The sequence below is a fragment of the Phascolarctos cinereus genome, unplaced genomic scaffold (assembly GCF_003287225.1).
Source record: "Phascolarctos cinereus isolate Bilbo 61053 unplaced genomic scaffold, phaCin_HiC Scaffold_4;HRSCAF=312, whole genome shotgun sequence".
NCBI classification, from domain to species: Eukaryota; Metazoa; Chordata; class Mammalia; order Diprotodontia; family Phascolarctidae; genus Phascolarctos; species Phascolarctos cinereus.
Window position 1 is genome coordinate 313,373,684 of NW_027555847.1, and position 10,301 is coordinate 313,383,984.

The 10,301-nt window shown below is 40.6% G+C and overlaps 1 protein-coding gene across 1 annotated transcript in view; it reads right to left on the minus strand.

The window, feature by feature from the left end:
• ZNF366 (zinc finger protein 366) overlaps window positions 1–6,767 on the minus strand; it is a 116,037-nt gene extending 109,270 nt beyond the window's left edge. The window contains exon 1 of the mRNA XM_020998463.2: window positions 6,562–6,767. The gene's annotated coding sequence lies outside the window, so the exon portion shown is untranslated. The remainder of the gene's footprint in view (window positions 1–6,561) is intronic.
• Between the last annotated feature and the right edge of the window lie 3,534 nt (window positions 6,768–10,301).

The following is a 10,301-nucleotide window of genomic DNA, read 5'->3' on the forward strand; positions in this document are numbered from 1 at the left end:
AGTGTAGATTGAAGCATACTATTTTTCACTTTCTTTATTTCTCTTGCATTTTATTTTTTGCAACATGGCTAACACAGAAATATGGTTGGCATGACTTCACATATATGATTGATATATTGCTTACCTTCTCAATGGGTGGGGAGAGGCTGGAGGAGGGATAGAATTTGGAACTCAGAATTTTTAATATATTTTTTAAATTTTAAAAATTGATGTATAATTATACACACACACACACACACACACACACACACACATATATATATATATATATATATATATATATATGTATATATGGATGAATGAATGAATAAATAAATGATGGGGGTTACCGAGAAATTGTTCATCTGCAACTGTGGAAAGAAAGGTTTCCCGCCTAGGTAGGGATGAAGTAGGTAGGAGGGTTTTCTGCACCAATTAAATCATAGGTCCAGATACATATATATATATAAATGAAATTTACTAGACATGCTTACAAAATGCATAGTATGAAGGGCATGGTGGTATGTGCCTGTAATTCCTAATACAAGGGCAGCAGAGGCTGGTAGATTGCTTGAGTTCAGGGGTTCTGAGCTGCAGAGGGGCTAAAATCCTTCTGGTGTTTGTGAGCCCCTACACACCTCTGGGAATGAGGAGCTACTAGGTTACCTAAGGAGGAGTAGAGTAGCCCAGGATGGAAATGGAGCAGGTTAAAGTTCCCATGGCAATAAAGAATGGTATTGGGCTGTTAGTAGTTGCTGCATTTCCAGGCTGGGTGAGATAGGGAGACATAAGGGAGAGGGAGAGAGAGAAGGAAGAAAAGGAAGGAAGCAGATAGATAAGTGAATAAATAAGTAATAAATAGATAAAATAGATAAATAAGTTGCTAGAGAAATAAATATACAATAGACAAAACAAAAAGCCATAAAATGTATATGCTATCGGGAGAGATTTGGCTAACAAAGTTTTTAAATCCCACCAGTAAGTCAATGAGCTCCACACTGTTCTAATAGAAGCAATTTTAGATTTCCCAAGGAAGTTGTCTTCCCCAATGCCATTAGAAGGGGTCACTGCACATTTACCCCAGGCCCGTCTCCCACCTCCAATCTTTGGGCCAAAATTTAAATGTCAGCAGCATCAGCGCTGATCATTTCATGCAACATGTAGGAGGAAAAAAAGAAATAAAAATCTTTCTCACTTGAAACTTCTAATGGCTTAAAGAAATAAGAAGTAAGTTTATCCCTGTGGAACTGCAAACTTTGTTTTATGGATCTAAGTAATACATCTCTTTATATGCTACATTCTAAGACAGTTTTGAGTGTTCACATTGATCAGATCTCATTTTGGAGGTCTCTTTAATAACTATTCACCTTCTTCTCACTCCTTCCTAAGAAAACATCCCAAGCTTAATTTGGATTCCATTTCAAAGTATGTTTCTCTAGAAAGATATCTATATTTAAGCTTTCTTTACATTATAAAAGAGGTAGAATTCTATGTATAGTGATCACTAATGCAATACCAAGAAAATAGGAGCAAAAAGAAGCTTTGAAAATCATTCTTATAGGATCATAGAATATTAGAAAAAGAAGTGACCTTAGATGCAAAGCCATCACTAGGGTGGGATCAAAGGATTTTTGGCCAAAGATGCTGAAAGGTATAGGGTTGTAAGAGCACTTAAACTCCTTCAAAAAGGAGAAACTATTGAGCTTACTACTTAGTCACAAAAAGCTGTTGAAATGGGAAATCAGCTAAATGGCTGCTTCCACCCAAGGCCACCTCCTTCCCCGTCTCTTTCTTCCCCAGTAGAGCCCTCTCTGCTTCCCTTGGGGTCTCTGTCTCTCCATCATGGGGTTATGTCCCAGTATGTCTTCATTCCACCTTGTATCAGTTAGCAGTCTGTACACATTTGTTAAGCATTGACTCTGTGCTAAGAACTGCATTAAGCCCTGGGTATACAAAGAAATGTAAAAAACAGAAAACACCGTCCTTACTCTTAAGGAACCCACATTTTAATGAAGGAGACAACATACAGATAAGGATGTGCATACAAGATATATGCAATGTAGATGGAAGGCACTTGGAGGGGGACAGGGAAGGGACCACCCCAGCAAGGAGGATTTGGGTTGAGTCTTAAAGGAAGCCAGGGAAACTTGGAGGCAGTGGCGAGGGGAGTGTTTGAGGCATGGAATTGGGAGATGGTGCAAGAAGTAGTGTTATGGAGTGTCATGTGTGAGCATAGCAAGTAGACTGGGGGGATGGGTGGCAGAGTTCGTAGAGGGGAGTAAGATGCAAAAATACTGAAAGGATGGGAAGGAGCTGCTTTAAATGTTAAATAGAAGATTTTATATTTGATCCTGGAGGTAATAGGGAGCTATTGGAGTTTACTAAGTAGGGAAGTTACACGGCCAGATCCCAACTAAATTTATCTTTTTAAAGACTTTAAGTTTTTAATCAACTTTGAAATTGATTTGAGGACACCTTTCATGTTTGCCCCAGGAGTCAGAATTGCTAGTTACTGATCTACTTTGAGAGCCTCTAGTCCAAACCCATCATTATACAACCACAGTCTCTGAGGATCAGAGAAATTAAGTGACTTCATAGCCTCAGGAAATCTCAGAGGTATGAGGACCTCAGCCACCATCTATCGGAACTCACATCTGAATGAGAAATCTCCTCTGAAACATCCTTGATAATATCCAGCCTCTGCTTATTCAAGGTCATACAGTTAGCTATTAATTTGAGAAGGACACTCAGGTCCCTGACTTGAAGTCTGCTGCTCTTTCTACCAGATTGGGTTGCCTCGGAAGGCAACTTGTGCCACTTTGTATATCACCACCCAGCATTGTTTCATTCTGGTGAGATATGTCCAGACAAGCCACGAGATGGATCCAGTCCCTTACATTCTAACAAAGGTTTTCTGGGAAATGAAATCAGAAATGGACAAAATCTAACCTAAATTGGAATAGCAATTAGACCAGGCAAATAAATCAATATATGCGTTTCAACAGTTCAAAGTATAGGGGGGAAAATTGGACATATTCTCCTGACCCTCCCTAAAAAAGTGGTAGCAAGAGGGGCCTGATTTTCAGACCTAAACTGGATTTTTCCTTGCTAAGTTGCTCGGGAGAGTGTTATTTTGATCTATGCTGGAGGAGAGGGGGGAGGTGGTAACAGTGGGAGAGGGAGGGGGAGAACTCTCAGGTTATTGACAAATCATCTTCTCCGGCTGAGTCATGGAAGAGAGCTGGTGGGCTCTAGAGAAAACTGCATCCAGCTTTCTGTAGCCAGGGGAAAGGTCGCCATAGACATAGGACTGGGGAGGATGGGGAAGTGGGGGAAGGGGACAATAGGGCTCTAAAAATAGACCTGAGCAGCTTCTTTTCACATTCATCTAACTTGAAAGATTTCATTTCCAAGCCACTGTTTCTCCACCATTGATCTTTGCTGGGCACCACTGGTACAAATTATTCTGGAGCGGAAAGATTGGGCTTTTCTGCAATGCTGAGAGCTAATCATCAATATTTGAAAGCCCATCTGTGATTATTTCACAAGAGTTCAGAGTACAGAAAATCTATGCTCAATGTGTATTCAGCCGCAAAGCTATAAGAAATAATTTAGGCTCAGACAGAGGTAGAGTATCATATTGATCAAGAATTAGGCACCTGAGAGATGGGAAAATTATTAAAGGTATAGGTCTTTGCATATCAGTTCTAATCTGTGACTTCTTTGGTGTAGGGATTTCCTCCACCAATCAGAGTATAGTCCATCTATTATTTATCAGATAAATCTTAGAGATTTATCTAGCTGTGATAAATGGTCACAAGGCTAGTAAGTGTCAGTTGTGAGATTTGAACCGGGGGCTACCTGATTCCAAGTCCAACACTCTTATCACTTCACCAGTTGGCCTCTCTGCTTTGCACTTGGGAGGGACTTAATAAATGGTTGTTAAAATATTGAAAAGACGAACAACTTTGAAAGACTTAGGAACTCTGATCAACACAACAACCAGCCACAATTCCAGAGCACTCATGATAAAATATATTAGCCACCTCCAAATATCGTCTCAGAATGCAGACTAAGGCATGTATTTTGGATATGGCCATTATAGGAATTTATTTTGCTTGACTCTACATGTTTATAACAGGAGTTTTGTTTTTCCTGCTTTCTCAATGAGACACAGTGGGGGTGAGGAGTGAGAAAAGCAGATCACAAAAATAAAATACATTTTTAAAATTTGTTAAGTTAAATTATTCTGTATTGTAAAAAAGGAAAGGACTAGGCAAGTATTAACTTGATATAATAATATTCAAGAACTCCTGAGTAATTGTGTACTCTAGATGAATATATTTTCGAAGGACACAAGGTTACCAACTGGACATCATGACCTAGTTGTCAATTTATAACATAACCACACATGGCAAAAATGAATTGAAGCTACACTTTTTGTGTATTCAGAGATTCCAAGTAAGAATTTTCCACGTTGGTGCTATGAAAGAGCTGGTGGACACCATGGAATCACATTCACACCTCCTTGGTCTTTGTCGGGGTACGGTGTCTCCAGACTACGGCTTATAAGGCAATGGAACTAAGTGAAATGATGGCCATGGTTTCCCTTCGGGTTATTGAAGTATTTTTTATTCAAGTAACCAGCAGATATTTTAGTATGACTCTCTTGCCCCTTTAAGTGGAAATATTGAGCATGTGACCTTTTTAAAGAAAACAAAAGAACACTATCTACATTAATCTGGGATCACAAATGGGAACAAAAAGACCCATTATAAATTGGGTTCATCTTGCTTTGGGGTCATCCAGGTGCTCTGCCTCTACACGTTCTGTAGGCTGTTCTCTGAGTCATCAAACTCTTGCTTTTTACATTTCATTCCATCAAAAAACAGTCATTTTTATTTTTTAACATTTGTGCTTCACATTTTCGTATTTCAACAACCAAAAGTCAAAGGGGTTGATGTTTTCGATCCACTGTACAGAATCAACCAAAAATGAAACCAAAAGACCCAAGTAATGAAGATCGCAGGTCAGAATTCATTACTGGAGGTCATGATTGCTGACAAATCACAGTTGCCTAGATTATCAATCTATGGTCCCTTTTCAACTTCAGATCAGTTGAGGGAACAAAGGAGGGGGAAGGGGTCTTTATGCCACAGCTGATGGTTATTAAGCTAATTGCCACACCACCAAGCTCCTAGTTTGAAAGACAAAAAAGGATAGATTGAAGCACATTAATGGGTGGCCACAAAATAAACTTTCGTTCCAGTATTTTACAAGTTACTCTCTTTTCTAGAGCTACCAAGGAAAGTCTACAGAGAAAAGAGAAAGAAAAGAAAAAGCATAGAGGTCTTTTCACATAGAAGACTCCCAACAATTCACTACAACTGTATTTTGCCACCATGTATTACAGGGATGACCAGATTTCTGATGCAAGTCACATTTCTGCAGTGAAATCTTAGGATTAGATCCTTATTCTTGTCAATGAAAAACTGGCTGTTTGAGTCTCATCACTACCCACAAAGCAACTTCAGTCAGCAAATTTCACCAAAAACTAATATAGAAAAGAAATACATAACACCCCTTGCCTAGTGCTCCTTTCCCTGTATTGTGTTGTAAGTTTCTACAAATACATATGGTCTTTTCATGTGACCCAAATGACCTATTTTTGGATCCCCTCTCAGCCTGTCATGATGGACTCTTAGTAACAGTGTTTGTGATCACAAATTTCAGGTTTGACCCTTTATGAATGGTTGGTCCAAATGTCTCCTAGCTGGTTATGTATGACTAGTGGATTACATTCTGCTTGGTACTAGGAAAACCACTGGCTATTTGGGCTGAGTGAAAGTAGTAACATAAGCTTGAAATATAGTCTTAGGTCCAGTTATTGTTATGTAAGATCAGTCCTTATCTTCCAAACCCGTCCCCAGGAAGATTTTCTCAACTGAAAGCCGAGTACCTTAGAGGTTATGCTCTTTGTGTAACCACACATATATATATGGGCCACAGGTTCACCGTCAGCTAACACCTCTGCCCCAAACACACAGTCCTTGTAATACCATGCATCCCTCTTTTCTTTCTCTTAGATTAATGACTCAGAATGGAGCTCATATGTGACCATGCCTATTTTGGAGGATATTTACTGGGGAGTAGAGAGAAGGGGAAAAGAGAAAAGGAGGAAGGTATTGTCATTTCTATTGCAGTGATATCCCACAAAACCCTATGGCATTCCTTGCCAGATGCACCCCACAACCAAGCTGACTGAAGCCAGAATAGAGAAAGACAACAAAGCTTCCAGCAGGAGAGGTAACAGAGCCTGGTGACTCGTGTCTTATTATCTATGCCCAAATCTGGTTTGACCACAGTGCTCCTCCTTATCCCCAATGCCATACTCTTTTCGTTGTTGCCAGATCATGTATTCCCTTAAAAAAAAAAGTCTAACTTTAAATTCTGGGTCAACCATCCTTCATACTCTTTGAGTCAAGGATGTGGTCAGTGAGACATCTTCATCTAAAGATGCCTAGCAGAGAATGTGTTCGTTCCATTGAAAAAGAAGCAACAATGATTCGAGGGGTAACTTACCAGCTCCTGAGGTCTGAATAGCTGCAGCACCAAGCGCTTTCTTTACCTGCTTTCTGCTCTCATGCACTCTCTCTCCCTCTCCCTCTCTCTCTTGTGTACAGATTGCAGTGAACTTACAGAAGGAGCTGGGACAGTGTTTCAAATGACTTAAGAAAGAGAACAGGAACAATTACTTCGTTCTCTTTTTCTCAGATGAGTACCTTCGGGAAGAAGGAAGGAAGGGAGGGGAGAGGGAGGAAGTCAACAACCCTTTGCTTTCCTGAAAAAAAATAAGGAAACAGAAGATAGACATCTCGTTTTCTCTTAAACAAAATGTGGGGGGGGGGGGCAGCTTGGAGAAAAAAGAAAAGAAAATCCAAAAAAGGAATACCTCCAGGGGGCTGGGAGCACCAGGCTCCTGCCTGGAGAGGCGGATTGTCCAGTGTGTTGTCCTGTCCAAACAAATGGAGCTCCAGAAGGGCCCGACTCCTGAGCTCACTTGACTGGCTGCTATCTGGTTTGCAGAACCAACCCAGCCAGAGGGGAGCAAATCACTTCATCCTGACTCTAGGCAAGGGAAAGTTTTGTCCGTCCGGCTCTGGAGAGACGGCGGCCATTGAGATATGGAAGCAGCCAGTCAGGGCGATTCGGGAACTTTAGATTTGCTTGAGCTTAAAAAAAAAAATGGAAAGACCAGCTTAGCACTTTGGTGGAGTTTTGTGGCCAAACTCAGGTCCCTAGAGTTCTCTTGGTAGGAGATATGGGACTGATGCTGTGGCCCTTTGGGTTTATCATTATAACAATCTTGATTTTGACTTGGCAATACATTGTCAAAGTAGTTTTTCCCACACTCTAAATGCACCCAGATCCACTTGGATACCACCAAGCTTTATTAATTGTTCCCCGTATATCATTCCTTACATCTTTAAGGCTTCTAAGCTTTAGCTAACCCTTAGGAAATTATGAGACAATATGCTGGGCATTGAGATACAAAATTTAGATTAGATACTGACCTTGTCCTCACAGAGCTTCCTAGTAGGAAGATTTCTAAACTGAATAAAATCAATTGAGCTCCCTAAGAATTGATAAGGACAGAAATTTTTGAAACCCAGCAGTTTCACTTGATAATCTACAAATTGGCAAAGATAGCAAAAAAGAAGGGGGGGGGGAGGAGAGCAGTCAATGCTGGAGGGGTTATCGAAAGAATGGTATACCATCATACTGTCGGTAAAACTGTGATTGACTGAACAATTCTGGAAACCATTTTGGAATTATGACAAAAAAGTAATAAAAATGTCCATCCTTTGGACCCAGAAGTTCCTCCCAAGGAGATCCCACTGCTAGATATGTGCAAGAAAGAAAAATCTCATGTACACCAAAATATATGTAGTAGCATGTAGTAGATCTGGAAGCAAAAGAGAAGCCCATTGATTGGTGAATGACTCAAAACTGTGGTACCTAAATGTAATAGAATATTATCGTACCATAAAAAATGAATAGGAAGACTACAGAAGAGTGTGAGAAGACATATTATCATGTGAAGTGACGTAAAACAAAGTAAGCAGACCCTAGGGAAAGAGTATAAGCGATGACTACAACAATGAAAATGGAAGGAACTGAGCCCTGTGTAATAATGATGACCAAGCAGGACCTTGAAGAAGAGATGAGAAAATGCCTCCTGCTCCCTTCTTTGCAGAGGTAGGGGGACTGCAGGCATGGAACAACCATGTACTGGCAGACTCAGTTGATGTGTTATTCAGTTTTGCTAATCTTTTTTTTTTAATCTCTGTTTTTGTCTTTGTTATAAGGGATGGGGGCTCTGACTAGGTGCAGGAGTAATAGTTTGGATTCAGTCAAAGGGCTGCACTTGAAGACCTAAAGGGCCACATGTGGCCTTGAGGCTGCAGGTTCCCCACCCCTGGACTAGGGGATGGGAAGTAATCTATTGGAAATGAAGGTGATAGGAAATCAAAAGATATCTTTAAAAAGAATCAACAGAGGCAGCTAGACGGTGCAGTGGATAGACCACCTGCCCTGGAGTCAGGAGGACCTGAGTTCAAATGTGACCTCAGATACATAACACTTAATAGCTATGTGACTCTGAGCAAGTCACTTAACCCCAGTTACCTTGCCAATCAATAAATAAATAGTAAAAAGAATCCATGAGTAGTTAAAGATGGAAGGGAAGGAGAAAACAGAGGGGAAAATCCAGGCCTTCTGCTTTCTCTATCATGTGACATTTAGGCAAGGCTGATAGAAAGCCAAACTTGGAAGCTGAGCTCTGCTCAAGGTCAGCTTCATACCAAGAAGGAACTTGGCTGAAGATTTCCCCCCTTGCTTGTCTGTGGTCTTCTGTTCTATCCCCCCTCCCGCTAAATCTTTCTGCCTCTTTAATCAGCTGCCTCAAGGTAAATGTATCAGGTCGTTTTCACCACTTAGAGGAAGAAGCAGTTACACAGACCTCTGTGGTAGCAGGAGGAAAACCAGCCCTTGGGGCTACTTCCTTTATTTAGCAAAATGGGGGGAAAAATGGGTAGGGAAGTTACACCTGAAAGTAAGAACCTGAAGTGAGCTGAGGAGAAGGGAACGTTGGAGGAGACGGTAAGAAGAACACAGAGTGTGGAGCCGGGAAGACTTGGTTTGAAGCCTTCCTCTGATGGTACTGTGACCCTAGGAAAGTCACTTAATTTCGATGAGCCTCAGTTTCCTCGTTTGTAAAATGGAGGTACTGAGAACATCTACCTGCCAAAGGTGTTCTGAGGATCAAAAGAGATGATGTGTATAAAAGACCTTCTGAACCTTAAAAATCTACACAGACGTGAGCCAGTATTGTTGCTGTTTGTTGTTGTTATTATTATAGGTCAGGCTCTTTAGGGAGACTAAAAAATTGGGTCCATGATTGACATGGCTCTTACTGAGACCCTTGGTTCTGGAAGATAATTTCTTTGCTCCACATAACATCTTTCCCCTGGATTAGTCCAAAAGTCTTTATAGTCAATTTAATTTCATTTGATTAAAAATGTTCATTAAGTTCTTACCAGGTACAATAATATATACAATGCTAAGCACTGGGTAAGATACAAAGGCTCTTTGTAAAAGAAAAACATGGCTCTTGCCTTCATATAGCTTACAATCTGGTTGCAGGATATGATATATACAAATGGCTATAAATACAAAATAATATATGATAAATATATAAGAAAGGAACAAAGTGCTAGAAGAGGCCTAAGGAGGAAGTGGTCATTACCAAAGGTGGGAATCTGCAAAAACTTCTTGGAGGAGGCAGCATTTAAGTTGAGCTTTAAAGGATGGGTAGGAACTTGGTAAGTGTGTGTGTGTGTGTTTGTGTGTAGGGGTCACTGTGTAAGGTGTGACTGCAGGATGTATATGAAAGGGAGAATATGGAGAAGAGTAGTAAGATAAAAGTATAATGGCCCCATCATGGATAGAGTGCTGGGCCTGCAGTCAGGAAGACCTGAGTTCAAATCTTGCCTCAGATACTCACTATCTGTGTGACCTTGGGTAAGTCACTTAGCCTCTGTTTGCATTAATTTACTGGAGAAGGAGATAGCAAACCACTCCAGTATCTTTGCCAAGAAAATCTCATACAAGATCACAAAGAGTTGGACACAACTGAACAACCAAGTAGTTTAAACTTTTCTCAGCACTAAGTAGGGAGCCACTGAGTGATTCTGAGCAGAGGAGTAGTCTCAGCAGGTCCACCAAGAGGACAAATCTTGGATTAGTAACAATGATGAGAA